At 42.1% G+C, this 26,284-nt stretch overlaps 1 protein-coding gene across 4 annotated transcripts in view; it reads left to right on the top strand.

Moving 5' to 3' along the window:
* The window catches only part of LOC111150740 (dispatched RND transporter family member 1), a 181,786-nt gene that overhangs the window by 55,552 nt on the left and 99,950 nt on the right, over positions 1-26,284 (top strand). For 2 of the 4 annotated variants that reach the window (XM_022508318.1, XM_022508316.1), the window contains one exon: positions 23,854-23,916. The gene's annotated coding sequence lies outside the window, so the exon portion shown is untranslated. Of the gene's footprint in view, positions 1-23,853; positions 23,917-26,284 lie in introns of those variants that run through there. The other 2 variants (XM_022508317.1, XM_022508315.1) reach the window with 1 other exon arrangement.

Genomic DNA, 26,284 nt, shown 5'->3' with positions numbered 1-26,284 from the left:
TCAGCGGGTTAAAGCCTCTGCCTTCAGCTCAGGTCATGATCCCAGGGTCCTGGGATCGAGCCCCACATCAGGCTCTCTGCTCAGCAGGGAGCCTGCTTCCCTTCCTCTCTCTGCCTGCCTCTCTGCCTGCCTGTGATCTCTGTCTGTCAAATAAATAAATAAAATCTTTAAAAAAAAAAAAAAAAAAAAGAAATGATGGATTTAAATGTTAATCAGCGTTTGAAAGCCCTGAAAGATACTCTTTCGTTTTCTCATTAAATGAAAAACTTGCCTTATCTTCGTTAAGAATATGTACAGAAGTAACCAGCACTCTTAACTATTTAGAAAGCAGCAGATTGTAGCCATAATGAGTCTTAACCTTGGCAGGATCAGCACATGGAGATGGTTCTTAGGTGCCCGGAGACAGATGCACTGTCTCGGGCCACGTCTTCATCAAATCAAGCTGCCCTGATTTTTGTAATTAATCTTACTAGGTTACTAAGTGCTTTTCATGCTTAATGAACAAAATTTAAAGAGTTAACTAGCTTAATTATGCAGTGTAAAATGCTTCCTTTTTTTATTTCAAAGCACATTTTTCTCCCCACCTTTTGAAGATATTTTCACTAATTCAGAGTTTGCATAATATTAAGAATACCATAACTTATAAGCTGTAAGGGTGTGTGACTTGAATGCTTCCTATGTAATGGGACTGGAATTTTTCTCCAATTACGGGAGAGGCAAACCATCATTCTCCAGTTTCAAAAACAGAATGCAGCTGGCTGCAGAAGGAGGGCTGAGCTAACAGAACATTTAATACTTTGAAAAATATGTCCTGGGGGAAAAGATTTTTCTGTTCAAAAAGATACTGAATTATTTAGCTTGGCAGCTCCAGGGTGTGAATATTTTGAGCGCCATGACTGTCATTTATTTTTTATTGAGTTCAAATGGAAAAATTGAAAACTGTATTCCGACGTGTAGTCCTTTATTAGCTCTCATATAAACCTCTGGCTGCAACAGCCAGCGCACGTCTGTGATCTGCATAGGCACATTCCACTTCGAGGGGATCAGTGTTTAATTTTCAGAATTCTCAGCAAAGAGCAGAGCTACAGCCAAAAATTCCTGCACTGAGGCTCCTTCCGGCCCAGATGAAACTAATAATTCCCGGCTGTGCTGCTGTCACTCATTACTAATCCAGGTAGGGCTGCTCACTGTTTTTAATTTTCCTTTTCTGAACCCAAAGGCAGTATTTGCCTTTTCTCATGAGAAGGCGTGATCATGTACTGGAGATTCCAGCGGCTGGAAGTGGAGGCCTTCTTTACCCTGACATAACTGGGCTTTGTTGTTGGCCTGGTGGGTGTGGGTTCGCTCATAGACACAGCACAGGGGAGGACTAGTGTGGGGCAGAGTCTTCTAGAAAAACAAGACTGTGTTGGGGGTTGGCCCTAAGGTGTTGAAGCTGGTGTGAGGGAAAGCAGCTCTTTCCTACCACAGGATATCGACTGATGCTACTGGCCATTTTGGGACAGAATGTTGAGCTGGGTGGACAGTATGTTTTAATGTTTATTACAAGTTATAAAAATAATAGTGCTTTGGGAAACATTCAAAATGTTGTCACCATTTAACATTCTGTTAAAATCAGATCAGAATGTATCCATTTCACATTTTATTTATTTATTTATTTATTTTTAAAGATTTTTATTTATTTATTTGACAGACAGAGATCACATGTAGGCAGAGAGGCAGGCAGAGAGAGAGGAAGGGAAGCAGGCACCCCACTGAGCAGAGAGCCCGATGCGGGGCTCGATCCCAGAACCCTGGGATCACGACCTGAGCTGAAGGCAGAGGCTTTAACCCACTGAGCCACCCAGGCGCCCCCTCATTTCACATTTTAAACTGTATTAATGGACACTTAAAAACAGTGTGTATGGAATAAGAATCATGGAACTTGGAATTGGGCAGTTTTGACTTTATCTCAGCTGACTCTGTGACCTCAGGCCAGTGACCTAAGATCCTTGGTTTTAGGGTTTTTTGTTTTGTTTCATTTTTGTTTTTAAATAAAATAGCATAACAGATTACAGAGTTAGTGTGAGGGTTAATGATATGGTAAGTATAGGGTACCTATGTAAGGCCTGTGGCATGTTTGGTACTCAGTAAATGATCCATTATATATTTATTGTGAATTGTCTGTCTCTGTCCAGTCTGTCTGCTTGCTCACCCATCCCCTGCCTACCTACTTGCCTATATATTTATATTTATCTTACAGATCTTTTTTTTTTTTTTTTTTTTTTTTTTGGCCTCCCCCTTCTTTTTTAAATCCAGCTGTATTCTGGGGGCACCTGGGCAACTTAGTCAGTTAGGTGTCCAACTCTTGGTTTTGGCTTAGGTCATGATCTCAGTGTTGTGGGATCGAGCTCCATGTGGGGCTGCATGCTCAGTGGGGAGTCTGCTTGAGGGTTCTTTCTCCCTCTGCTCCTTCCCCTACTTGCACCCTCTCTCTCTCTCTCTCAAAAATAGATATTTTTAAAAAAATCTAATTGTGTTCTGCGGAAATTTAAAATATGAGAATACGTAGCATAAAGGATAAATGTATGAAAAATGAAAGTTACACTGGTTATCTCCCAAGAGGCTTCTAAGATTATGTTATCTTCGTGTGACTTTCAGTCTGCTGGTATGTCAGCCTCTTAAGCCTCCAGCTCTCTCTCCTGGGGAGACATTATCAAGGTCACAGAGCAAGATAACTGCACTTACTTCCTGCTAATAGGACTCTACAGACTATGGCTTCTAGCTGGCACCAGAGCAGAGAGCTGAGGAGCCGTAATCAGCATCAGGTTTCTTGGTGAGCAAGGGAGTGTGAAAAGGGGGAGCTAGTTCTGGGATTCAGATAGTTAGCAGCACAGGTAAATGTGGTAAACTGAACATGTGCTCTATTTTCTGGCCCCTATGAACTCTCACTGAACTGACTGTAATGGAATGGAGGGTGACAACCATAGAACGAACTTGACCAGCATTTTGGAGGCTGGACTGTGTATCGTCCAGCGCTGTGCTGATGAGTACTGTAGAGCAGAGAGGACAGAACAGGGTAGAAGCAGATAAGAAGTGAGTGATTGAAGATCGTGTCCCTGGAGGCCACAGACCTGGAGGGCATGGGCTATCTCTGAGGGCGAGCATGCTGCAGGAGCAGCAAACAGGAGAATTGTTTGAAAACTGTGTTCCTGGGCTCCTATCTCTGCTGCATGTGGCCAGGGGACTGCCTCTCCCCACTGTAACAGAAGACTGGTGCTGTATTTTCAGAATCCTTAAGTTGGGCACAGCTAAGGACGGGGTGAATACCGTCATAGGTATTGAGTCTGTATGAGTGATCTCAATGGATCAAAAAAGCTTTGTTCTTGTGGGAGGAGATGAACAGTAAATAGTAGATGTAGTAAAGTGATTTGCCTAGGATGTCAGAAGTGATAAATACTTTGAGAAGAAGAACTTAGAATCGGAAGTTGTGAGTTCTGGGGGGAAGGGCTGTGGTTTAAAACGAGGTGGCCAAGTGGGAGCCATTTGAGTATTGCACTGGGAGAGTGAAAGAGCTTTGCAGATTGGAGGTGGTAGTGTCCTGGGTGGAGGAACAGGTAGTGGAAAGGTCCTGAGGTAGTTGCAAGACTGAAGCCACAAGGAGGTTAGCTGGTGGAGGGGAGTGAGAGATGAGGTCAGGAGTACTGAAGGGCCATGGGGTGGGCAGTGGAGATCATGTAGGGCCTGGCTGGCTATTGTAAGTCCTTGCTTTTTGTTAGAATGAGTGTGAGTAACACAGTCTGACTTAACATTTTAACAGAATCAAACCAGAGTCTGCATACTGAGTTGCAATGCTCTCTGCCCAATTTTGGCCGACACACAGAGGCTCCCAGGCTTATACCCACCCCCCTTTCTCCACCCTCAACAGACACACACACAGGAGAATGGAGGATCTCTCTCTAGGGAAAAGAAACAGTTCTGCCATTGACATACTGCTACTGCTTATGTCTCTGCTGTCTCTTAACTTGGACAGACGTGCTGGAGGAAAGTCTCTCACATGAAAGAAACTAAAACAAACAGGAAGATTGGAAAAAGAATGTGAAAGGAGCAGAATCAATAAAGGAGCAAAAGACATTTCAAGGAAACTGTAATTAAAATCCTCAGGTATAAGAGAAGATGCTGTGTCTGTGGAACAACAAGGGCTCCAAAAAGGATCATTCACAGAATAAATAGGGCTCTTGGATATTGGAAGATTATGAATTCAGTAGAAGGTCTGGGACATCAAATGGAGACTATCTTCTCCAAAATAGATTTCAGCAGGCAGGGAGGCAGACAATAAAGTGGGAATGGAGGTAATAAGATGCAGCTAGAGGGAGCCGGCCTGGTGTTTGCTGGGCAGGTGGAGGTGTAGGACCCCAGCAGGAGGAGCTCCGAGATAGACAGGATGGACAGGACAAGAGGAGGTGCAGTACGGACAGGACAGGAGGAGGTACAGGACAGATGGGATGGACAGGACAGACAGGACAAGAGCAGCGTCATGATGGGCAGGGCTGTCAGGATGGACAGGACAGGAGGAGCTCCAGGACAGGTTTGGGGGGACCGCTATTGTCCAGGCTTGTGTACTCTAGAGTCTAGATCCCATGAAGTTGGGAGTTGTTTGTTTTCCTGTGTACATATGTCACAGGCCTGGAGGTGTTGTCACTGAATCATCCTTGTATTAAGAAGATGAGCAGAGGGGCACCTGGGTGGCTCAGTGGGTTAAAGCCTCTGCCTTCGGCTCAGGTCATGATCTCAGGATTCTGGGATTGAGCCCCACATCGGGCTTTCTGCTCCTCAAGCAGGGAGCCTGCTTCTCCAGCTCTCTCTGCCTACTGATCTCTCTCTATCAAATGAATAAATAAAAAAATCTTAAAAAAAAAAAAAAAAGAAGATGAGCAGAAAAGTAGGAGGCTGCAGATTAGAAGGAAACATGTTGTCAAGAGAGGAACTGTGATCATTGTTCTATAGGTGATTCCTTTGGGGATAATATTGAGGTACTATTTAGTTGTAATGTGAAAAGTGCTGATTTAGCGAACAGGTGTGATTTGCAGAGAAGGGGGAGGGATGCTCTGGAGAGCTACATTCCTATTGCCTGTGTGAAGTCCATACATAATGCTTGAAAGACTTAAAAAGCAGGGGGTGCCTGGCTGGCTCCATCGATGGAGTGTACAACTCTTGATCTTGGGGTTGTGGGTTTGAGCCCCATGTTGGGCATGGAGCCTACTTGAAAAAATTTGCAAAGCAGTTATGAACATGTGAACTGCAGGTAATGAATGAGGAGAAGGTGTAGGGGAAGCAAGGAGGGGCAGGGGACCACTTTTCCCCCCCATATGGGCCCTGTAGAACTACTTTTAAAACTATGTAAATAGGTTGTTTTGGTAAAAGTAAAAATTAAATTTCAGATATTTGATGGAACCAGGGTCCACCCATTCCTCCATTAAGGCCACAGTTGTCACCAGAGTGTGGCTGTCCCTAGGCCAAGAAGCCCTCCCTCTGGGACAGCCACATGTCTTATTCTCTCAGTTTCCGTCGCTGCCGTCCTGCCTTCTGAATTATTGTGTACTTAAGAGACCTTAGGACAGTCAGTTCCATCACAGGCCAGTAAGTGGCTGGGAGCATTCCGCCCCTAGTTCTTTGGTTTCTTTTGTGGTGACTTTGCATTTACGTACCAAGGCCACGCCTTATGAGCCGTTGGTGGTAATTTTATTGTAACCTCGAATTACTGATAGCACATTTCACTCTAGAGAAGCCTGCTAGTGCTTTGTTATTCCAGCCATTTACATATTCTAGACCAGAAATTCTGTGGAATCAGGGATTATGTTGTTTATCATTAAGTGTCTGTCATACTCCGTGCACATGGGAGATCTTCAGACGTTTGCCCAGAGTTCTCTTACACTATGAAACACAGGTTCATGTAGCAATTAAGTAATCATGTAGTGATTAAGAGCTTGGCCTCTGAGTCAGATGAGCCTGGATTTGAATCCCATCTCTGTCATATTCTGGCCTGGTCCCCTCCTCTGAGTCGGGAGGGGGTGCAGGGAGGCAGGGATCCCACTCAGCACTTAGCATGGGCCAGAGACTGCTCGTGGTGCTGTTTCTGCCTTTCTGTGCGGCCATCCCTGCCCTTGGCTTGGTCTGGTTATGAAGTCAGAGCAGCTCAGCACGTGTTCATGACTCTCAGCACAGCTTTTCAGCCGTCCTTTGCGTGGATGTCTGCACCCACCTCTTGCTAAAGTGCTCTCCCTTGACTTCCAGTTGACACCGACAAGCCCACTCCTTCCCAAACATTCCACCTTCTCACCATGTGGTGTTCTTGATCATCATCCTACTGTTCTTCCAAAATTCATTCACCATAGTGAATGATTAATTTGGCGTTTAAAAATAATATTTGTTAGTAAAGCCACACTCCCTGAATTCCCTAGTAATGTTGTAATATAGATCATGTACAACAGAAATGTTTTTAAAGCAAAAATTCTGTTTCTCAGGAGACAGACATTTATTTTTAGGAATGTTTATTATCAAACTTTTAGTACAGCAGGGAAAATGTTCACGTCCTTCACAATATGCTTTCCTCATGAGGTATTTTGGGTGCATTAGAAGAGAATAGTAATAAGATAATTTTAGGGGTGTCTGACTGGTTCCGTCCATAGAGCATATGGCTCTTGACCTTGGGGTTGTGAGTTCGAGCCCCACGTTGGGTGTCAAGATTACTTAAAAAAATAGAATCTTAAAAAAAATGAAGATAATTTAATCATTTGTTTTTCTGAAAGGCTGAGCAACCCTTTCAAGACTAAGCTGTCCTCAAGGGTAGGAATCTGTGTTCTGTTCATCTGTGTCCACTGTGTGACTTTTATAAAGTCTTAACTGTCAGCCGAAGGACTACTTTCTTGAGTGGATTAACTATCGTATGTTTAGTTTGTTTGTAACTTTTTATTCTGGTATAATTTTGAACTTAAGAGTTAACAAAATTAGTACAAGGAAATCTCATATACTGTTTTTCCAGATTTACCAATTGTTTACTAAGTTTTCATTTTTTTTAAAAGATATATTCATTTATTTGAGAGATAGATTGCGTGTGTGCGCATGTGGGGGTCTGGGCAGAGGGAGAAGGGGAGAGAGAGAGTCCCCAAGCGGACTCCTTGCTGAGCAGGAAGCTCAATGTGGGCCTTGATTCCAGAATCCTGAGATTGTGACCTGAGCTGAAGTCAAAAGGCAGAACCTTAACCAACTGAGCCCCCCGGGCGCCCACATTTTTAATTTTTTATATATGCATAGTGTTTTTCTGAACCATTTGAGAGTAAGTTGCCGCCATCATGCCCCTTTACCCCTAAATACTTCACTACGTAATTCCCAAGTAGTCCATTCTCTTTTAAAGTGCCATCCTCTGTATTTAGCCTCGATACACTGCTGTGCTCCCCTGTAGTCTACAGTCTCGTGCTGTCTGGTACAGCCACTTCTTTCCTGTCCAGAGTCAGATGGTCCACGTAAGCCTCATGTCCTCCTTTAATTCAATCTGGAGCAGTTCTTTAATCTTTCTTTACTTTCTTGACCTTAATGCTTTGAAGAGTAGAGTTCAGTTATTTTGTAGAGTAGTCCTCAGTTTGGGTTTGTCTAATGTGTCCTCATGATTCAATTGCAGTTTGCTAGTTTGGGCAGCAAAGCCGGAGAAGGGATGTTGTGCCTTCTTCGTATTTCCTATCGGCAGGTACATGACATCAAGTACAAATACACTGATTTGTCAGTCCGTTAGATTGTATCCACCATTTTCTCCACTGTAAAATGATTGTTCTCCCTTTGTAATTAATATGTAATTTGTAGGAAGATGCTTTGAAACTGTAAATACCTGGTTCCTCATCAACCTTTCACTCTACAGTCACAGCGTCCATCCTTCCAGCCTTCCCTATTTGTCAGTTGGTATTATGCTCTAAGAAAGAGTTTCCCTTTCTTCCTTTTTAAAATTTATATTCGTTCAAACTCATAAGATTCTTACTTTATTCAAGGAGTTATATTCCTTACAGCCATTAATTATTTTGATGCTTGAAATTATTCCTGCTTCGGTCTGTGGGAGCCCCTACCTACTAACTGTTGCTCTGACCTTTGGAAATGTCTTCATCATTCTTTGAGAATTTCATACCTCTTGGCGTAACAAGATGTTTTAAGTTCTTCGTGTACTTTCTTTGCCCCAGCCCTGGACTCCGCCTTTTTATAGGGTGTCTTGGTTCCTTTTTGTGAAGAATGGTGTTGTAAAGGCAAGATCTGGGTGCTTGGCATGCACTTTGCTACTAATTTGTTGTTGACGTTAGATCCTGTCAGGTCTCAGATCTCTCGGACTGAGCCAGGGAATATGTGTACCTGTGTGTGTATAACACACCTCTGTCTGTGTCTGAATTAAAGCTCTGTATCTGAGTGAACACTTGACATCATTGCACTTCAAATCCAGCAGCCCATGATTTTTTCTAGTCATAGCATGTTTGTAACTCCAATAGGGGAAACCTGGCTCCGTGATACTTTTCTGTGTCGCTAGTATCTTGTCCAAGTCTTTGGCATTGAGTGGTAAATCCATGGCTTAAGGATTTGGATGAATGAATGAGTAAATACAGTCATTACAGTGTTATCTCTGTATATATTCGCACTGCTGTGACTAATATTTGGCATGAGGTAGATGGTAAATAAAATTTTGTTGAACAAGTGGTTCTTTCCTCTCCAATATCTTCCTATTTTACTTTAAACCAGCTGAGATAGGACTCCATATAAGTATTCTTGGTTTGTTTTATTTGTTTTTGTTTCTTTAATATTTATTTATTTATTTAGAGAGCATGAGTGGGAGGGGCAGAGGGAGAGGAAGACAGAATCCCAAGTAGACTCTGAGCTAAGCGTGGAGCCCAACATGTGGCTCAGTCCCATGACCCCAAGATCATGAGCTGAGCCGAAACCAAGATTGGACGCATAACCGACTGAGCCACCTAAGCACCCCAAGTACTCTTGTTTTTTGCCATTTAAAGCTTGATGCAGAGAAATTATTCAATTAATAGGAACAATAATTTTCCAGTAAGAAAAAGTCATAAATAAAAATAAAATTACTCTGTAAGAAAAACAGTTCTTTTATTTGAATAACCTCAGATTTGGGCAGCACCATTGAAAAGGTTCCTGTTTTTCTAATTACAGAAATTGTAGCTTGCAGAGTCTGGCATATTTTTCACATTTGTCAGCTCTGCAACGTGAAATAAGTTTTTCATCTGAATTCTATTCCTACACCCCCGCTGTCAGACAAAAAGAATTTCCATGTCACTGGGGCTTGTTATTATATAAGAAAGAATGCTTGAAGAAAACGTATGAATAAGTGATCAGAAATCTCTGATAACCTTCAGACTCATTGCCAGCTATATTACTATGAGTAATCTGGGGCGGGGGGCAGTGGAGTTTCATTCACTTATGCCCTCAAAGGTTGTAGATTTACAATTTAGGACAGCCGTTAATGATGTTCCTTCATGAAGTGGATTTTTTTCCTTAAACCTCAGGAAATGCCTATATTTGTCTTGATATAATTAAAGCTAAGTAACTCCTTGCTCTATAAACTCTTAATTTTATTCCTAGAAACTTGTTTAAAAAACTACTTTATTCTTTTTTGTATTTGTTTTTCTCTTTACCTGAAGGATATTAAGTGTAGCATATGCATTGTAACCTCTAAGATAGAATTCGCAATGTAATTTCTAATGAGTCATGCTACCAGATACTTAGGAAGAAACAAGGGGGTAAGTTTTATGTTCAGGTAGACTTTTCCATACAGTTGGATGGGAATTGACCATTTTCTGTTTTAAGGACATTTTCTTCCAATATGGTTTCTTTAAACTTTTACAGAAACCTTTTTTTGTCCCCATGCTTAAAAGGGGGGAGTGCCAGGAGTCTGCATCTTTTAAAACTAAGAAAAATCAAGACATTTAAATAACCTCAGTCTTGAAATCCCTTCCTATTTAAAGAAAAACTAAATAACAGTTTACATACTCTTTTCTAAGATTAAATGTTTGAAAGTAAATTTTTTTGGATTTCTTTCTTTTGTTAAATTTTATTTTATTTTTTCAGTGTTCCAAGATTCATTGTTATCATCATCATCATCATCATTATTATTAATTAAAGAGGAAGAGAAAGAGAATGCATGCGTGCAACCAGGGGCAGAGGGAGATAGAATCCCATAGCTGACTCCCCACGCAGCACGGAACCTGACATGGGGCTCCTTCTTAAGACCCTGAAATCATGACCAGAGCTGAAACAAGTTGATTGCTTACTGGACTGAGCCACCCAGGTGCCCCTGGATTATTACTTCCTGGTGTGGGTGGAGGGGGGTGGGGCTTAAAGTGTTTTATCTTGCTTCCCTGCTGCAGAGACTGCTCTTGAGTCAGCCTAATATTACTAATTGACACACGGGCTCATGGTAGTAACTATTAGAGGCAGGTGTAGTTGGCATATTTCCAGAAATATCTTTGCACTTGTAGCACAAAGTTACTTTTTTTCTCTTTGAATTGTCACTTCAGGGTCCCCTGTTGGGTTTATGATAATGCAGTGCCTTCTTCAAGGAGTGGGCCCCCCAGGAACCAGACCAGCATGAGGACTGGTGGGAGTTATCCAAGGAAACTCATGTTTACCTCAGTGGGTCCGTGCTCTGCTAGCCCACCCATTCCTCCCCTTAAGCAGGAGGACGTGGGTGGGGCAGAGGGGCCAGTGGGGGTCTTTTTCCAGGCTGGCCGTTTTCCCCCTCCCTCTGCACACCCCTACCCCCCAGGCACAGCCTCATCTCTTGTCAGTGCTGGCTTTGTCTTCACTGCTTTCTCTCACAGGAGAACATGGCCTCAGAAATGGGATCCATGCAGTGTTTTGGGGTTTGTTTTGTATTTCATTCTGTTTTATATGTTTTTTAGGGGGACAAACATCATGCAAATTAAGATGCAGGTACATTTTCATTTCACTCATGAACTAAAGGTACTCATGGGTGTGAAGTAATTCTTGTCACCCTTTCCTATAAATGTACAGTGAGCCAAGCCTCTCTTGCTGGTTGAAGTAAACACTAACTTTCCTTTCTGTGTTTGAGAATGCAGCAGAGAGGCCCCTGGGGGGCTCAGTCGGTAATCGTTTGCCTTTGGCTCAGGTCATGGTCTCAGGGTCCTGGGATCGAGCCCCGTGTCGGGCTCCCTGATGGGTGGGAAGCCTGCTTCTCCCTGTCCCACTCCCCTAGCTTGTGTTCCTTCTTTCGCTCTGTCAAATAAAATCTTAAATAAATAAAAGAATGAAGCAGAGGGGTGCCTGGGTGGCTCAGTCGGTTGAGGGTGGGACTCCTGATTGTGGCTCGGGTCATGATCCCAGAGTTGTGAGATCAAGCCCCGGATGGGCTCCACACTGGGCATGAAGGCTGCTCAGGATTATCTTTCTCCCTGCTTCTCTCTATGCTCTCGCTTGCTCACACTCTCTCTCTCTCAAAAAAGAAAAAAAAAAAAAAAAGCAGAATATTTGTAAAAAATGACACATGAGGGGCTGCTGGGTGGCTTAGTCATTGGGCGTCTGCCTTTGGCTCAGGTCATGATCCCAAGGTCCTGGGCTCGAGCCCCACATCGGGCTCCCTGCTCAGTGGGAAGCCTGCTTCTCCCTCTCCCACTTCCCTGCTTACATTCCCTCTCTTACTCTCTGTCCAAAAAAAAAAAAAAAAAAAATCTTAAAAAATGACACACAAATCTTTTAACAGAAGTATGTTGAAATTTAATTGAATCAAGTCCAGTGAGGGAGGAACCAGTTTGAATTAGAAAACAGTCTGGGGTGCAGAACTGTAGGTGTGTGCCGTCCCAGTGGTGGGGGGCCACCCCAGGGGGGCATGGGTCTTTCCCATAGTTGTGGCCCTGGAACAGCACAGTGTCTGCTCAGCACCCTGGACGTGCTTGATAAAGATCATTTAATGAGTGAGTGAATCCTAAAGCTTTGGGGGTACTTCTGAGTGTTTTGTTTTTTTTTTTAAAGATTTTATTTATTTATTTGACAGAGAGAGATCACAAGTAGGCAGAGAGGCAGGCAGAGAGAGAGAGAGAGGGAAGCAGGCTCCCTGCTGAGCAGAGAGCCCGATGCGGGACTCGATCCCAGGACCCTGAGATCATGACCTGAGCCGAAGGCAGTGGCTTAACCCACTGAGCCACCCTGGCGCCCCTTCTGAGTGTTTTTAAGTGGAGAAACTTAGTCTAGAAACTGAATGGCTGAGGTGGAAATACAGGCAGGTTCCCAGTAGCCATTCAACACTAACTACATTTTAAAAAAAATTTTTATTTTCAAGATCTGTAATAATTGGAACTGAGCCAAACATATATAATAATGTGAGATTTTTTACTTACTGCTTCAATAAAATGACCATTATAATTGTGATTAGCATATAAGTTATAAATAGGTAATTATAATGTTCTTATGGAAATACTTAAATACTTAAAAAAGTTTGCTTTCTTGAGTTGTTAAGATATGTGTTCTTTTAATATTGTTTCCACTGTTCATTTGATAGTAAATCTTTGTGGGAGTTACACAAAGTTTCTTTTAGTAAATACCCTCTTTGGACTGTCATAAAGCCCGCATTCATTGAACAATATAGGATCATTGATTTTAGTGTGAAGGGACTAGAAATTATCTAGTTCACGCAGCTCATTATTTAGGGGAGGAAATGGCCCTCCAAATAGTTATGCAGCTTTTCAGTGTCACATTGGTGGCTCACCTGAAACTGGAAATAGAGTCTGGGGTTCATGGTTCTCTGTCTTGTGTATCTTTCTTGTAACTAATAGACTTCTCATACCATGTAACATATTAGTGTCTTTCCATGCAGATTTATCTAGGCAGTATGTTAAATATATTCAAATGGGGGACAGTGAGGTGTAGCTTTACCCGTAAAATTGGGATTAAGAAGGAGCTCTTCTGTCCTTCCTAGCGCTCCCGGAGTGTTGGATGCAGAGTAGGTTAATGAAAGGGAGGCCCACAGGGAAGGGTTTAGGGTGGCAAGCATTCATTCGGGAAGAATCTGAACATCCGTCAGGAGAAGGGAGTAAAGTTGTGGGCATCACAGAGACTGTGAACTCTCTGTGTTGTGAGAAAAGGTGTAGCAGGATATTAGTGGAAAAGGCAAGTTGCGAAGTAGTATGTATTATCTGATCAAAAATAAAATAAAACCCTGCGCATGTGTGTTTATATCATATGTCTCCATATGAGGAATGTAGGGATATATACACACACATACAACGTATATACATGTTTGTTACATATGAGAGGTTTCTCTGTCTGTGAATGTGCATGGGGTATGCGTTGTCTCCTGGAGTGGGATCTGGAAACCTTGTTGTTTCTTTTTTTGTTTATCATTAGATTGTTTAATTTGTTTCAAGAAGCATCTATTATTTTGTTATGAAAAAGACCTAATAAATAAAAATTAAAATCAACCTATAGCTTTGTGTATTTGTGATTTTTTTTAAAAATATGGAATGCCAGGGGCACATGGGTGCCTCAGTTGACCATCCGACTCCTGATTTCAGCTCAGGTCACGATCTCAGGGCCATGAGATTGAGCCCCGAGTCACGCTGGGCAGAGCCTGCTTAAGATTCTCTCTCTCTCCCTGTGCATCCCACCGCCCCAGCTCATGCACACATGGGCTCTGTCTCTCTCGCTCTCAAAAAAAATTTAAAAAATAGAAATAAAAAATACAGGCTGCTTCATAAGTTTCTATGTCATCTGTGCATAGGGGCCATGTGATGTTTTTAGTAGTTTTTGTGTGTGTGTGTGTGTGTGTGTGTGTGTGTGTGTGTGTGTGTGTGTGTTTTAATAAACTTATAACAGTGAAATCAGTAAGTAGAATTTCCCGTAGAAGAAAATCACAGATTATTACCTGGCTACTGATTGGCTCTGTTTGGATGGTTTCTAATACACTGAAATTCTTCATTAGTAACATATACAGAAAGAACATCTTGAGGATAATTTTCAGATGTGCTTTCCCTAAGATCACATTTTTCAAATGCTTACATTGTTCATTCACATAATGTTAAGCACTTGCATAATTCATAAGCTTTTGTATTTAGCATCAAACTGATTAAGTATATTTACCAATAAAAGATGAATGTTGTTTCCATGGGAAACCAAGGCTAATAAATTCTCATGCCCATGGTTTAGTGAAGACTCAGACCTTTCTTTTGTCAAGAAATGAGTTGCTTAGTGTAATTATAATTTTCATTTAAAAAGAGAACAACATGAACTCTTTGCATTTTGCAAATTTTCTTAAATTCTAAGGCTCTGAGCCTTTAGTAACCGACATAAGTACAGATACCCTTGTAATTTTCCAACAGAAGGGATGCCTCACTCCTAAGATGCTGTTTGTTTGTTTTAAATCACAGGTACTAATAAAAGAGAAATATTTTTGAATGTAAATATTTACTGGAAGTGTGTTCGTCATAGGCCTCACGTAGCATTAAGAAAGCCATTATTCACATCGAACTTAAAAACTAGTCAATTTTAAAACTTGAAGAAAAATACCAGTCACAATTTGAGTGTACTTGGGGTGGAGACAACAAAATACTAACACATTTCTTGGCCAAGATCGGTGTGTATAATCAGTTGCTCTTGTGTCAGGCTTTTATGTTTTCATTAAAGTAGCACAAAATTAGTGTCTTTAAAAGACCATGAGAGTGGGGCGCCTTTGTGGCTCAGTGGGTTAAGCCTTTGCCTTCTGCTCAGGTCATGATCCCAGGGTCCTGGGATCGAGCCCCACCTCGGGCTCTCTGCTTAGCAGGGGGCCTGCTTCCCCCTGCCCCTCTGCCTACTTGTGATCTCTCTCTCTCTCTGTCAAATAAATAAATAAAATCTTAAGAAGAAAAAAAAAAAGGACCACGAGAGTATAGCCAAGACCTGAGCCAGCAGGGCCTGTGGACTGGGGTTCTTTAGAGCCTACTGGAATGAATGAATGAGTGAATGAATGGAATTCTTGGGATCATGTCTGACACAGAACAAATGTTTAATAAATTTCTTGGTTTGGATACTCATTTTATTTCATAAGCCTTACTCTCTTGCTTTGTGTGTACGGGGAGAGGTTTGGTTGATCAGTGTTTGTGGGACCAGAAAAGACTCAGCTTCCAGAGTATATAATCTGTTGTATCTTTAATCTTTAATCAATTAAAATGAAAGGAGTACCCGCATGTTGGTGAGCAGATTGGCTCTTTCTGTACATGGATTTCTCTGTGTACATGAACAATTTTACTTCTTAGTGAGTAATGCAAGGATTAGGAGCACCAACTTCCCAGGCAATCAAAAGTTTCTATGTAACTTTTTACTCCAAACTTCACTACGAAGAGCCTACTGTTGACTGGGAAGCCTTACTGATACCTTGTCAATGAGTACATATCCTGTCTGTTGTATGTATTGTGTACTGCATTCGTATAATACAGGAAGCATTAGGAAAATCACAAGGAAGAGAACATACACAGTCATGTCCTGTAACATCTGTGTAGGAGCAGACGTGTGCAGTTCAGACCTGCATTGTTCAAGGTCACCGGAGCCCTGGGGAATTGCCTACATGTACCAGAGGCAGAAAGAGGTTCATTGCAGCACTGTCAGCAGTTGTAAAATACCAGAACTCCTCAGTGTCCATCAAAAGCGAGTATGTGAGTGAACTTTAACATCTCCACACTATGGATTAAGCCTTAGCAGTTAGAAGGAGGAAGCAGAGCTGTGAGAGAGCAGGGATTGCAGAAGCAGCAGTGAGCCAACACTTGGGAGCACTGCACGTGATGTGATGGCATTTACAGGAAGTTGAGGACTTGCATGACGGTACCCTGTTGTGTATGGATACATATGGAGCAACAGCCCAAGAAATACTTGCAAGTGAAAACCCCGGATTCAGGATAGCAGTCACATCTTTGGCATGAAGAAAGGGAAGAGGATTGCAGAATGTTCGGCAGGGAAATCTACTTAATATGGTGGGGGGGGCAGATAAGACAGAATTTAAAGATGTTTATAAAGCTGGGATATGAGGGCATGGGCACTCATTATATCTTTCTCTTTTCTTTCTTATGTTTGAAATACTTTACGTGCACACAGATTAAAATAAGTACTTGGAGATACCATAAAAGCAGCAAGGAGAGAGAGACAGTGTGGCCCCTGGAGTCAGAGGCCTGGGTCTGCCCTCTCTGCTTCTTTGGACTCTGGCCCTCAGCTCATGGCTTTACCTCTCTGAGCTTGTGATCTCATCTCTAAAGTAAGAATAATAATACCGCGGGGCTCCTGGGTGGCTTAGTCAGTTAAGCATCTAACACTTGATTTCAGCTCAGATCTCAGGGTCATGAGATTGAGCCCCATGTCGGGCTCTGTATCGAGCATGGAGCCTGCTTAAGATTCTGTCTCTCTCCTGCCCTTCCCCCTTCCCTTGGCTCACACACACACTCCCTTTCTCTGTCAAAAAATAAAATAATTAAAAAAATAGTGTCTCAATCCCAGTTTGTTAGGAATTAATAGCATCCCTAAAGTGCCTTTTATAGTTGTTGATGCAGAAATACTAAGAACTGGGAGTAAGGTCTGAGCCCCAACAGACATCATCCTTGCCCTTACATCATAGGGGAGGTAGACCATCAGTTAATCACCCACACACATATAAATGACACCTGTAATCTGTGTCTTGAAAGACATGTGCAAGTGTGATTCCCTCTAATAGGGGATATTATGGACCACAAATTTGTGTCCCCTCAGATTCATTGTTGAAACTCTAATCCCCAGTGTGATGGCATTTAAGATGGGGTCCTTAAGAGGTACGTAGTTCTTGAGGGTGGCGTCCTCATGGTGGGATTAGTGCTCTAGTAAGAAGAGATGGGAGAGATCGTGTTTCATCAGCTGTCCTTTTGAGGAAACCAAGAAGGGGGCTCTCACCACAACCCCTTTCTGGCATGCTGGTACCTGGATCTGGGACTGCCCAGACTCCAGAATGTGAGAAGTAAGTTTTTGTTGTTTGAGCCCCCTAGTCTATGAGTTTCTGGCTACAGTCGTGCAAACTAACTAGGACTGGGGCCGGAAGCTGGTTGGGGAGGTCCTAAATGTCTTCTCTGACAAGTGTCTTAGGGCTAGGCTTTGAAGAAAAAGAGCAGGAGCTCAGTGAAAAAGAGAGGGTGGTGTGGTCCAGCCCAAAGGCACAGCCCAGAAATGCTGCTAAAAGGGGCACAGCCAGAGAGGAACCCAAAGGAGGCCAGTGGAACGGGTTGCAGAGCTCCAGGAGGAGGGACTGGAGATGAAGCTAGAAGGTACGAGTCAGATGTGTGGCCCTCTGAAGTCCCAGCTGGGTATGTGGGGAATGAGAAGAGCAAGGAAAGACACAGTCGGATGGACTAGAGTCCCTGAAAATCAGGGTGAACCAAAAACTTTCTTGAAGGATGGTGTGGGAACAACTGTAAACAATGGGGGCATTGTTAGGAAGTCTTACACATTGATCTGCTGGAGGGCCCAGGGTAGTCAGAGTTCACATGGCTTTTTAGAAGATGAGAATTGAGAAGTGGAAGCTACATCCACAAGTCCGTGGGTAGTTTTTTGAAACATCTGTGCCATTGGAAAAGAGTCTTGGTCCTCACTCCCTTAGTCCTTTTCGCCAGTAGCTTTCACCCTAAAGGTCACCATCTTTAAATATCATAGAGTGCTTTGTGGTGCACATTCCTAAGTTTACACTGTTACACAAACACAGAGTTAAAGCCTAAAATAAATAGTGAACAAATACCAAGGAACTTAACAGTGTTCTAAATAAATGGTTTGGGTCTAACCACTGTTACCAGAATGACCGTGATATTCCTACTCATTGCCACCCTCAGCTGAAGTGCCTATTAATACGTTCATGTTTGCAGTGTTTTCCAACTTTCATGAGTTAAACAAACACTTGTTGAGAGTTCACTGTGGCTAAAGCACCATGTACCGTGGGTGATCGATGGACGAGTGTATTGGTGTGCTCCTCCTCACTCCAAAGATCGCTCCCCTCTACCCAGCCCCAGCTGTGGAGCTGCTCCCCATGCTTTCTGAGGTGGTCCCCATGTCTCTGCCAGCAATAAAGGGCAGCCAGAAAGTGGGGAGAAGGTGTGAGCTGGGCCCCAGACACTGGTTAACAAGAGAACTAGATCTCAGTCCTCATGGATCACATTTAGAGGTTGCTAAGGAACCAACTCATTTTGAAGGCTGGCAGGTAATGGGAGAGGATCAAGGACTTCAGGTGAAGTTTAAGAAAATGGAGAAGCACAAAGATAAACATTTTTAAATAAACATTTGACAAAAACTTCATGCTGTTGACGGTTTGTCAGAATGAACATTCATGCCTTGCTTGTGGAGTACAGAACACTTCAAGAGAATGACTTTTATCATATGCATCAAGACTCCACTGCTGGGAGTCTTAAGGAAATGACAGTACACATGAAAAAGTCATGTATGAAGGTAATTCACTGAGGTTTCTTAATTGTAAAAATCAGAAGCAATCTAAATGGTTATCAGGAGAATTTTTGAATAAATTATGAGGTATCACCATGATGGAATATTATGCAGCCGTTCCAATTTATATTTATGAAGCTTAACTTGAGAACTGGGTTGTCCTATTAAGTGGGGGAGGAAACAGGAGCACAATCCCACCTCTGTTGTAAAAAGAGGAACATGGGCACATAAACAGGCCTGGAAATACAGGCACTGGGATGTTGAGAGAGCATCCCGGCCTTGGGATTGTGGGTGATTATTTTATCTGTGTTCATACTTTTCTGTGCCGTCCAGTCTTTCTTCAGTATGCATGCACTGCGTTCGTCACCAGAAAGAGAGCAGACAGTATTTACTTAAAATAACTTCTGGGACGATATTCCCATGCGAGGGAATGCAGACTGCCTTGGCCTTCCTAGCAGTCTAAGAAGGCTGTTTGTTCCAGAGAAAGCACCTATGTTTTCCAAAGAGAGGGCAACACTCTCCTGTCCGAACTACTCAGGGATGCTTGAGCCCTTCTGGGGGAAGTGCAGCTTTCCTGAGTGTGAAGAGGGGGCTGTGTGGCCTTCTAGAATAGCAGCAGGAGAGTGTGCTATACAGGAAAGCTGGTTTGAACTCACGTTACTTCGAGAACACTCACAGGCCTGCTGTGTCCCATGACAGGGAACTGCTCCATACCTTTTAGCACCATTGATGCAGAACCATTCCCATTGTTCACATCCACGGATTTTAAGGAAGGAACAGGAGGTTCAGACAAGAGCTTCTGTCTTTTCTTTCTGAAGTTCTCCTTACAGTGGTGAGGGAGGAGCTGCATTTGCGGCTCCGTTGTGGATTTATTGGCAGAGGCAGCTGACATTGGGGTATAATTTGAGCTTGTAAAATTAGCAACACAGTATTTTCAGTTGTTGTGCTCAAGTATTTTTACAGATCATTGTACCTTTGGTTTTGGTTCAAAGGCAGAATACTACTTTGACACTCTTTAATTCTAGATTTTGGAAGGGACACAAAAGATGTTCCTATTTTGGAAAGAGTAGACAGGAACAGATTTTTGAGTGAGTACCTTTATATATATTTGTGTGGGTTTATGTATCCAACACGTACACATGAAATAAGACTATTTTATCAAGTAAAAATATTTGATTAAAGGAAATCTTGAGGTGGGGACTTCAATAATTAACATTTAGAAAAACAGCTTTTCTTTCTTTTCTGTTGAGTTAGAACCTTGCCCCATCTTGAAAGGAAGTACTACATGAGCAGACAAGGAATTGTCTCATTTCCTTCTGAGCCTGACATGGAGAATTTTTAGCTTTTCTTAATCTTTTCCATCATGGTCTCGTTACCGTATGTGTTCATATCATGAGATAATCAAGAATAAAATACTTGTACATTGCAGATCATTTAAGATAAAATGCACATTGCAAATAAGTATAATAATGTTATTTTGCAACGATTTTTCTCATCTCTTTAGATTTAGCTTCTAAATTTAATTCCTCCTTGCAGGTGTGTGAATTTCTCTTTACTACTCAAGGGTCATTCCAATCATCTGCACCACAAAGGAACATTTTCTCTAACTAGTGTAGTAATTTGGGAATGGCAGGTATCTGGAGGACTCCAATAGCATGGCAAAAGGAGGAGATTGATGTCTGGTGGGATATTGTCTTGTCTGCATTACAGTTGAAAGCATCTTTGTCCGGTGAGGGAAGAAGAAATACTGCAAATTTGCAGGTTAATGCAAAGGAACTGAATTTTTCTCTTTATAACTTTGTAAATGGAGAAATTCTCTCTATGTTTCCTTTGTTGTAGTTTTACAACTTTCTATGTGTTCCTCTCTTAGGGCATTTCCCATTTGTCTGACTTGGTTTTCCATGGAATTTGACAGAACAAAGAAAACGGTTTATATGGAATTACATAAATTCCTTATTTCTCTGACGGGCCAGACTCACTGGACATAAATGATAATGGCAACAATTGAAAGTATGTTAAACATCAGCATAGAGGATCTGTACAGATTTGCAGAAACTAATATCCATTGGAGAAATTAAAAATATTATCAGAGAAGATAAAAGTTTTCCAAGGGACTTTTTCAGAAAGAATGTCAAAGTCTGTCCCATGTAAAGGCTTTACTGAAATAGGTAAGATTATGCCTGGACCAGCCTTTAGGAAAGATGTGTGTCCGTACAGCAATTAGATTAGTGGAAGAATACTGTTAACTAAAAATGCCAGTTAAAATATGGCAGGAGAATAATTTCATGTCTTTTAAACTGATATTTTCTTTGTTTTTTTTTTTTTTTTTTAAAGAAGAGGAGGCCCATTCCTTGTCAGGTTGAAGGATGCAGAGGACAGCTTAAGCACCGTAAATATGTTCATAGCCTCTGACCCAGGAATTCCAAGCATAAACATTTATCTTAAGAAAATAATTGAAAAGACTTAGACACAGCTGCAACAGAGACCAAGGGTATGCACACGGACCAAGTGTTGTATAGAAACCTTATTTTTTCCACTTTGTAGATTGATTGTTGAGAGACAGACTGTGCAGGAGTTACAAGACACAGTGGCTCAGCCACAAGCACGCACAGAGCTGTTAATTCTGCAGATAGACTCGTACATGTGCTTGCACAAGGCTCAGTGGAAGTACAGCCATGGCTCTGGAAGTGGGCAGTGTGGAGGATCACGGTGCCAGAATATGGCGAACCTGGACGGTGTGCTAGCTGTGCTTCTGGGTAGACACATGCCAGCTGCACCCGCACCGTGGTGGGGGCCGGTGACACACCACGAGGGGAAGGGACTCTGATGATGAGGAGAGCCGGCAGAGTAACAGCTCGGAAGACAAGGACCCGTCTTGTCTTTCTCACCCTGGCTCCCCAGTAGAGGACCTGTCCTATAGCTGGCTGTCAGTCAGGGGTTCGTATTTCGTCCATCACTCTTTTCTCTAGACTCTGATTGCTGGTGCAGGCTTCCAAACTCCTGCCGGGCGACTTCACCAGAATCACTTGAGATGTCTGTTTGTTTATTTTTAAAGATTTTATTTCTTTATGACAGAGAGAGATAGTGAGAGAGGGAATACAAGGTTGGGGGAGCTGGAGAGGGAGAAGCAGGCTTCCCTTTGAGCAGGTAACCTAATGTGGGACTCGATCCCAGGACCCCAGGATCATGATTTGAGCCGAAGGCAAATGCTTAATGACTGATCCCCCAGGTGCCCCACTTGAGATGTTGAAAAATGTAAATGCCCTGGTCTCTGTTCCCAAGTGTTTATTTTGAAATAATTTTAAACCTTCAAAAAACAGGGACGCCTGGGTGGCTCAGTCCATTGAGTGCCTGACTTTTGATTTTAGCTCAGGTCGCGATCTCAGGGTCCAGGGATGGAGCCCGGGGTCAGGATGTGCGCTCGCTCTGTGAGGAGTCTTCCTGAGATTCTCCCTTTCCCTCTGCCCCCTACCCTGTCCCCATTCACCCCCCCATAAAATAAATAAATAGAATCTTAAAAAACAAACTTAGAGAGGTCCCCTTGACCCTTCACTTAGCTTCTCTTCATGTTACCCTATGTAACGATAGCACGATTATTAAAACGAGGAAATGAACATTGTCATAATACTATTAACTGATCTATAAGCCTTATTTAAATTCTGCCAGTTTTCCCATTTATATCATTTTTGTGGCTCAGAATCTGATCTAGGAACCCACATTGCGCTCAGTTGTCTTGTTTGCCCAGTCTTTTTCAGTGTGTGATGTAGCTCCTCAGTCTTTATCTTCCATGGTGTTGGCAATTTTGAAGAGCCTTTTTTTTTTTTTTTTTTTTTTTTGGTAAATGTCTCTCAATTTGGGTATATCTGATGTTTTCTCGTATTAGACTGAGGTTATGCATTGGGGCAGAAATACCACAGGAGTTGTATACTTGTTAGTAGATCCTATAAAGGGTAGATGATGTCAAGTCTTATTACTGGTGATGGTAACTTTGATTTCTTATGGTGTCCACCCAGGATTGTTTCCCTCTGTAAAGTTACTATTTGTTCCTTTGTAATTAAGTATCTTGTGAGGAGGTACTTTGCGACTACCCTATTTCTCAACAAACCTTACCATTAGGCAGATACCAGGATACCATAGTAGTGATTCTTATAGTCAACAGCATCTGTAGCTTGATGACTTTGTAAATATCCTGATTCTCATCAAAATGCTGTGACTCTTGCCTGCAACAAGGATCACTATGGTACTTGCTTGTTTATTTTTACCCTCCACATTAATAATTGGAAAGCGACTGTAAGGAAGAACTGCCTCTTTCCCCTCATTTACTTATTTATGTCAGTGTGGCCTCAGGAGTGTTTACTGGACACTGTGGGCTTTCATCCAGTACCATCATTAATTTTTTTTCCACTCAGATGGTTGCAACCGTGGCCATGGTGAACTCCTTTGAATTAGCTTTTGACTTCTTTCCACATTTTTTTTTTTAGCACATTTATACTTTGACGCATCACAAAATATTCCAAGCTCATCTTCTGTTTTTTTCTGCAATGGCTCTAGAACTCCAAGGGTTTCCTGTACTGGAGAGTGGCATGTAGAAACCAAGATCAGGATGCTGGATGTGCCCCCTGCTGTTTGAGTGTCTTTGCTCGTAGGTCTGTCTGGCTGGACGGAGCTAGTTAACGCACATACGCGTGCAGACTCAGCTGCACACATTCGTTTCAGTATCTACATACCTCTGACTCGAATCCCATAGGACAGGGTTCTTTCTAAAATCGCCCATCTTACTGGTCACTTGTTTCTCCAGCAGTGAGAGACTTGTCTCCTGTTATCTATAATACATTTACTTGTTTGTTCAAATCTTGTAGACACAAAAAGCAATGACTCTAACTGGAGGTCGGTTTGTCCCCAAAGGCCATTTGGCATTGTCTAGAGACATAGTCCATTGTCACAACTCAGGTGGGGGAGTGCTAATGGCATCTAGTGAGGACAGACCAGAGATGTGCCCAGGACGGCCCCCACACTAGAATTAAATGGTCCAAAATGCCAGTAGTGCCCACACTGAGAAACCTGGGGCATCAAGCAGTTTCAGAATGACCAGCCTATACCCCTATGAAAAACACATAATCTTTATGTAGTTCCTTTTTCTTTAGTCTTACAGTATTCAGTCAAAACAGTGTAATTGAGTTTATTAGGACCATTTCCTTCCTCTGCCTCCTGCAGTATGGTTGTGACTCACTCGTTACCTGGTTAGGGTCCTTTGTTAGTGTCTGTACTCAGTGTGGGCTGTGATCGATTGAACGTAGGTTCTAAAAGTCAGAACAGGACAGAAAGATGTGCTCCGAAAGTACGGAACAGTTTTTACAAGTTCCTCAGATGATTCTGATTTTCACCTTTTTTCAGAACCAGTGGTGTAGCCCATGGGCTGTGAAGTCAGACCTGAATTTACATCCAATCTCTAATCAGGTATGTAATGTTGGGTAAGTTACTTTCCCTCCCTGAGTCTGTACTTTAAAGGGTTGTCATGAGGGTGTGAAAGTATACACATGGTGTTTATCAAAACATCCATACAAAAAAGGGAGTTGAGATGAGAGCTGTGTTCATTCTTTCATGTATCCATGTAACAAATAAATTGCATCACTACTATGTGCTGGGGTGCTATACTTGTTCCCCAGTGAGACAGAATAACTGAGATCTGGCTCGTGTCTTTGAGGGGTTCATATTTTAGGGGGGCTCTTGGTGGTTTTAGAATAGCTATTTCTTACATCGATGTGCAATATAAGAGACTACAGTGAAAGTAAATCATGATTTTGTGGAAGCTTTTCCCTAGAAGGCCCAACAAATGCAGACTACCTGTACCTCTCTGGTCAGCTATTGTGGTAAAAAAAAAAAAACCAGCCATCTAGAGAAACAGATCATTTTAGGTCTCTGACTCTTTCAAATAGAAGTCATTTCAGGTTTGTAAGAATGTCTAGATATCGGACTATATGAAGTTGAACTCTCTAGGGAGCATCTGTAGTCAGATGTTCTTGGATACTAAGCATTCAGGCAATTTTTAAAAATATGTATGTGTTCTAGAGCAGTGCTTCTCAATTTTAGTAGGTACACAGATCATCCGAGGATTTAGTTCAAAAGCAGAATCAGAGTCAGTACGTCTGGCCTGGGGCCTGGGACTCTGCATTTGTAATAAGCTCCTAGCAGATGTAGCTGGTTGTGTGTCACACTTCGAGCAACAAGGGTTATGGCCTGACTTTGAATCATATTTTTTTGGCTTTGAACCCTAGTTCTTCAGCTTATTAGATGTGTGCCTCTTATTAGTGATTGATTTCACCCTGAGCATATCGTACCTTGAGATTATTAGCTATTAAAGTCAGCACTTGGAACTTATTGACATTTTAAATGTGCAGTACATGAAGACAGACCTCTAACAACTCATTGGTACATCGGAAAGCAAGTGTTGTGATTTGGTATTGCAGCTAAAGATGTACTTCTTCTGTTTGGATCCACATATTATCTTTGAGATTTTTCTTCCCCATGGTGACAACCACTGGTACCTAAATAAACTGAAATTAGGACCAGGGTTGTGTTTTGTTTTGTTTTGTTTTTTAAGTAGGCTCTATGTGGCCAACTTGGGGCTCAAACTCACAACCCCGAGATTAAGACCTGAGCTGAGATCAGTGGGTAGACACTTAACTGACTGAGCTCCCCAGACAACCCTGGTTTTTTGTTTGTTGGTTTGTTTTTTTAAGTAAGCTCTACACCCAACGTGAGCCTTGAACTCACGACCTGACAGCAAGGGCTGGATGCTGTACTGACTGAGCCAGCCAGGAGGTGCCCCAGTACCAGAGATTTTTTAAAAAATGCATATATATATACACACACATACATATATATAACACTGTCCTTACTATGTCAATATATAAATAATAAATAAAAATGTTATAGTGAAGCAGTTTTTGAAATAATAACTAAATAACTAAATAAATAACTAAAACAATAATTTATTATTTACATTGTCCTGTTAACAAATTTCTAATTTGTGTGTTTTTGAATTTAATGAATTTTTTGGTACAAAAGTACATTTCTGTAATTTATATTCTAAATTGGGGGTATGTGCTCAGGAGCACAAGGGGTGGAAGAAAAAAGTTTTCATTTTATTGCTTTGTAACAAAGAAAAAAATGACTTTCTTTTAAAAACAATATTGAGGGCAGATGTGAATGGTTTGCCACATGGACAAACTAAAGATCCCTTCAGGGTGTTTTCAGGATATCTGACACTGAGAAACTCTCTATGACCACTCCAGGTAGTTTAGCTGGAATTGGGGACGCTTCACTCAGGACTAAATGTCTGGCAACACAATATTCCTCCCTTCCCCAAAACAGAGGATAAAGGATCCCAGAATTTAAGTAACCAGTTGGTGTGTTACATTGATTAAATGGGATTGACCTAGTCCCGATTAACGAGAGTTCCAGGATCTTCAAAACAAAATAATTATTAGAGCATAAGGCAGTAAGTATAAATGGATTAGCCCACCCTGGCATTGTAGCGAGGTGAGCTGCTTGGGGTTTTCCTTGTTCTCGGTCTTTGCCTAGATATTTCCGGCCAGCTGAGCCGCAGTGCCCAGACTCTTTGATCTGTAGAACCTTTTACACTCTTTACATTGGTTGAGGACCTCAAGGAGCTTTTGTTTATGTGAGTTACAGCTCTCAATCTTTACCATGGTAGGAATTAAAACAGAATTTTAGGGGACTCCTGGGTGGCTCAGTTGGTTAGGCATACACCCTCAGCTCAGGTCATGATCTTGGGGTCCTGGGATTGAGCCCCACATCAGGC

Source organism: Enhydra lutris, unplaced genomic scaffold, assembly GCF_002288905.1.
Source record: "Enhydra lutris kenyoni isolate GAN:26980312 unplaced genomic scaffold, ASM228890v2 scaffoldscaffold24, whole genome shotgun sequence".
Taxonomy (NCBI): domain Eukaryota; kingdom Metazoa; phylum Chordata; class Mammalia; order Carnivora; family Mustelidae; genus Enhydra; species Enhydra lutris.
This window is presented reverse-complemented; position numbering and strand designations above follow the sequence as displayed.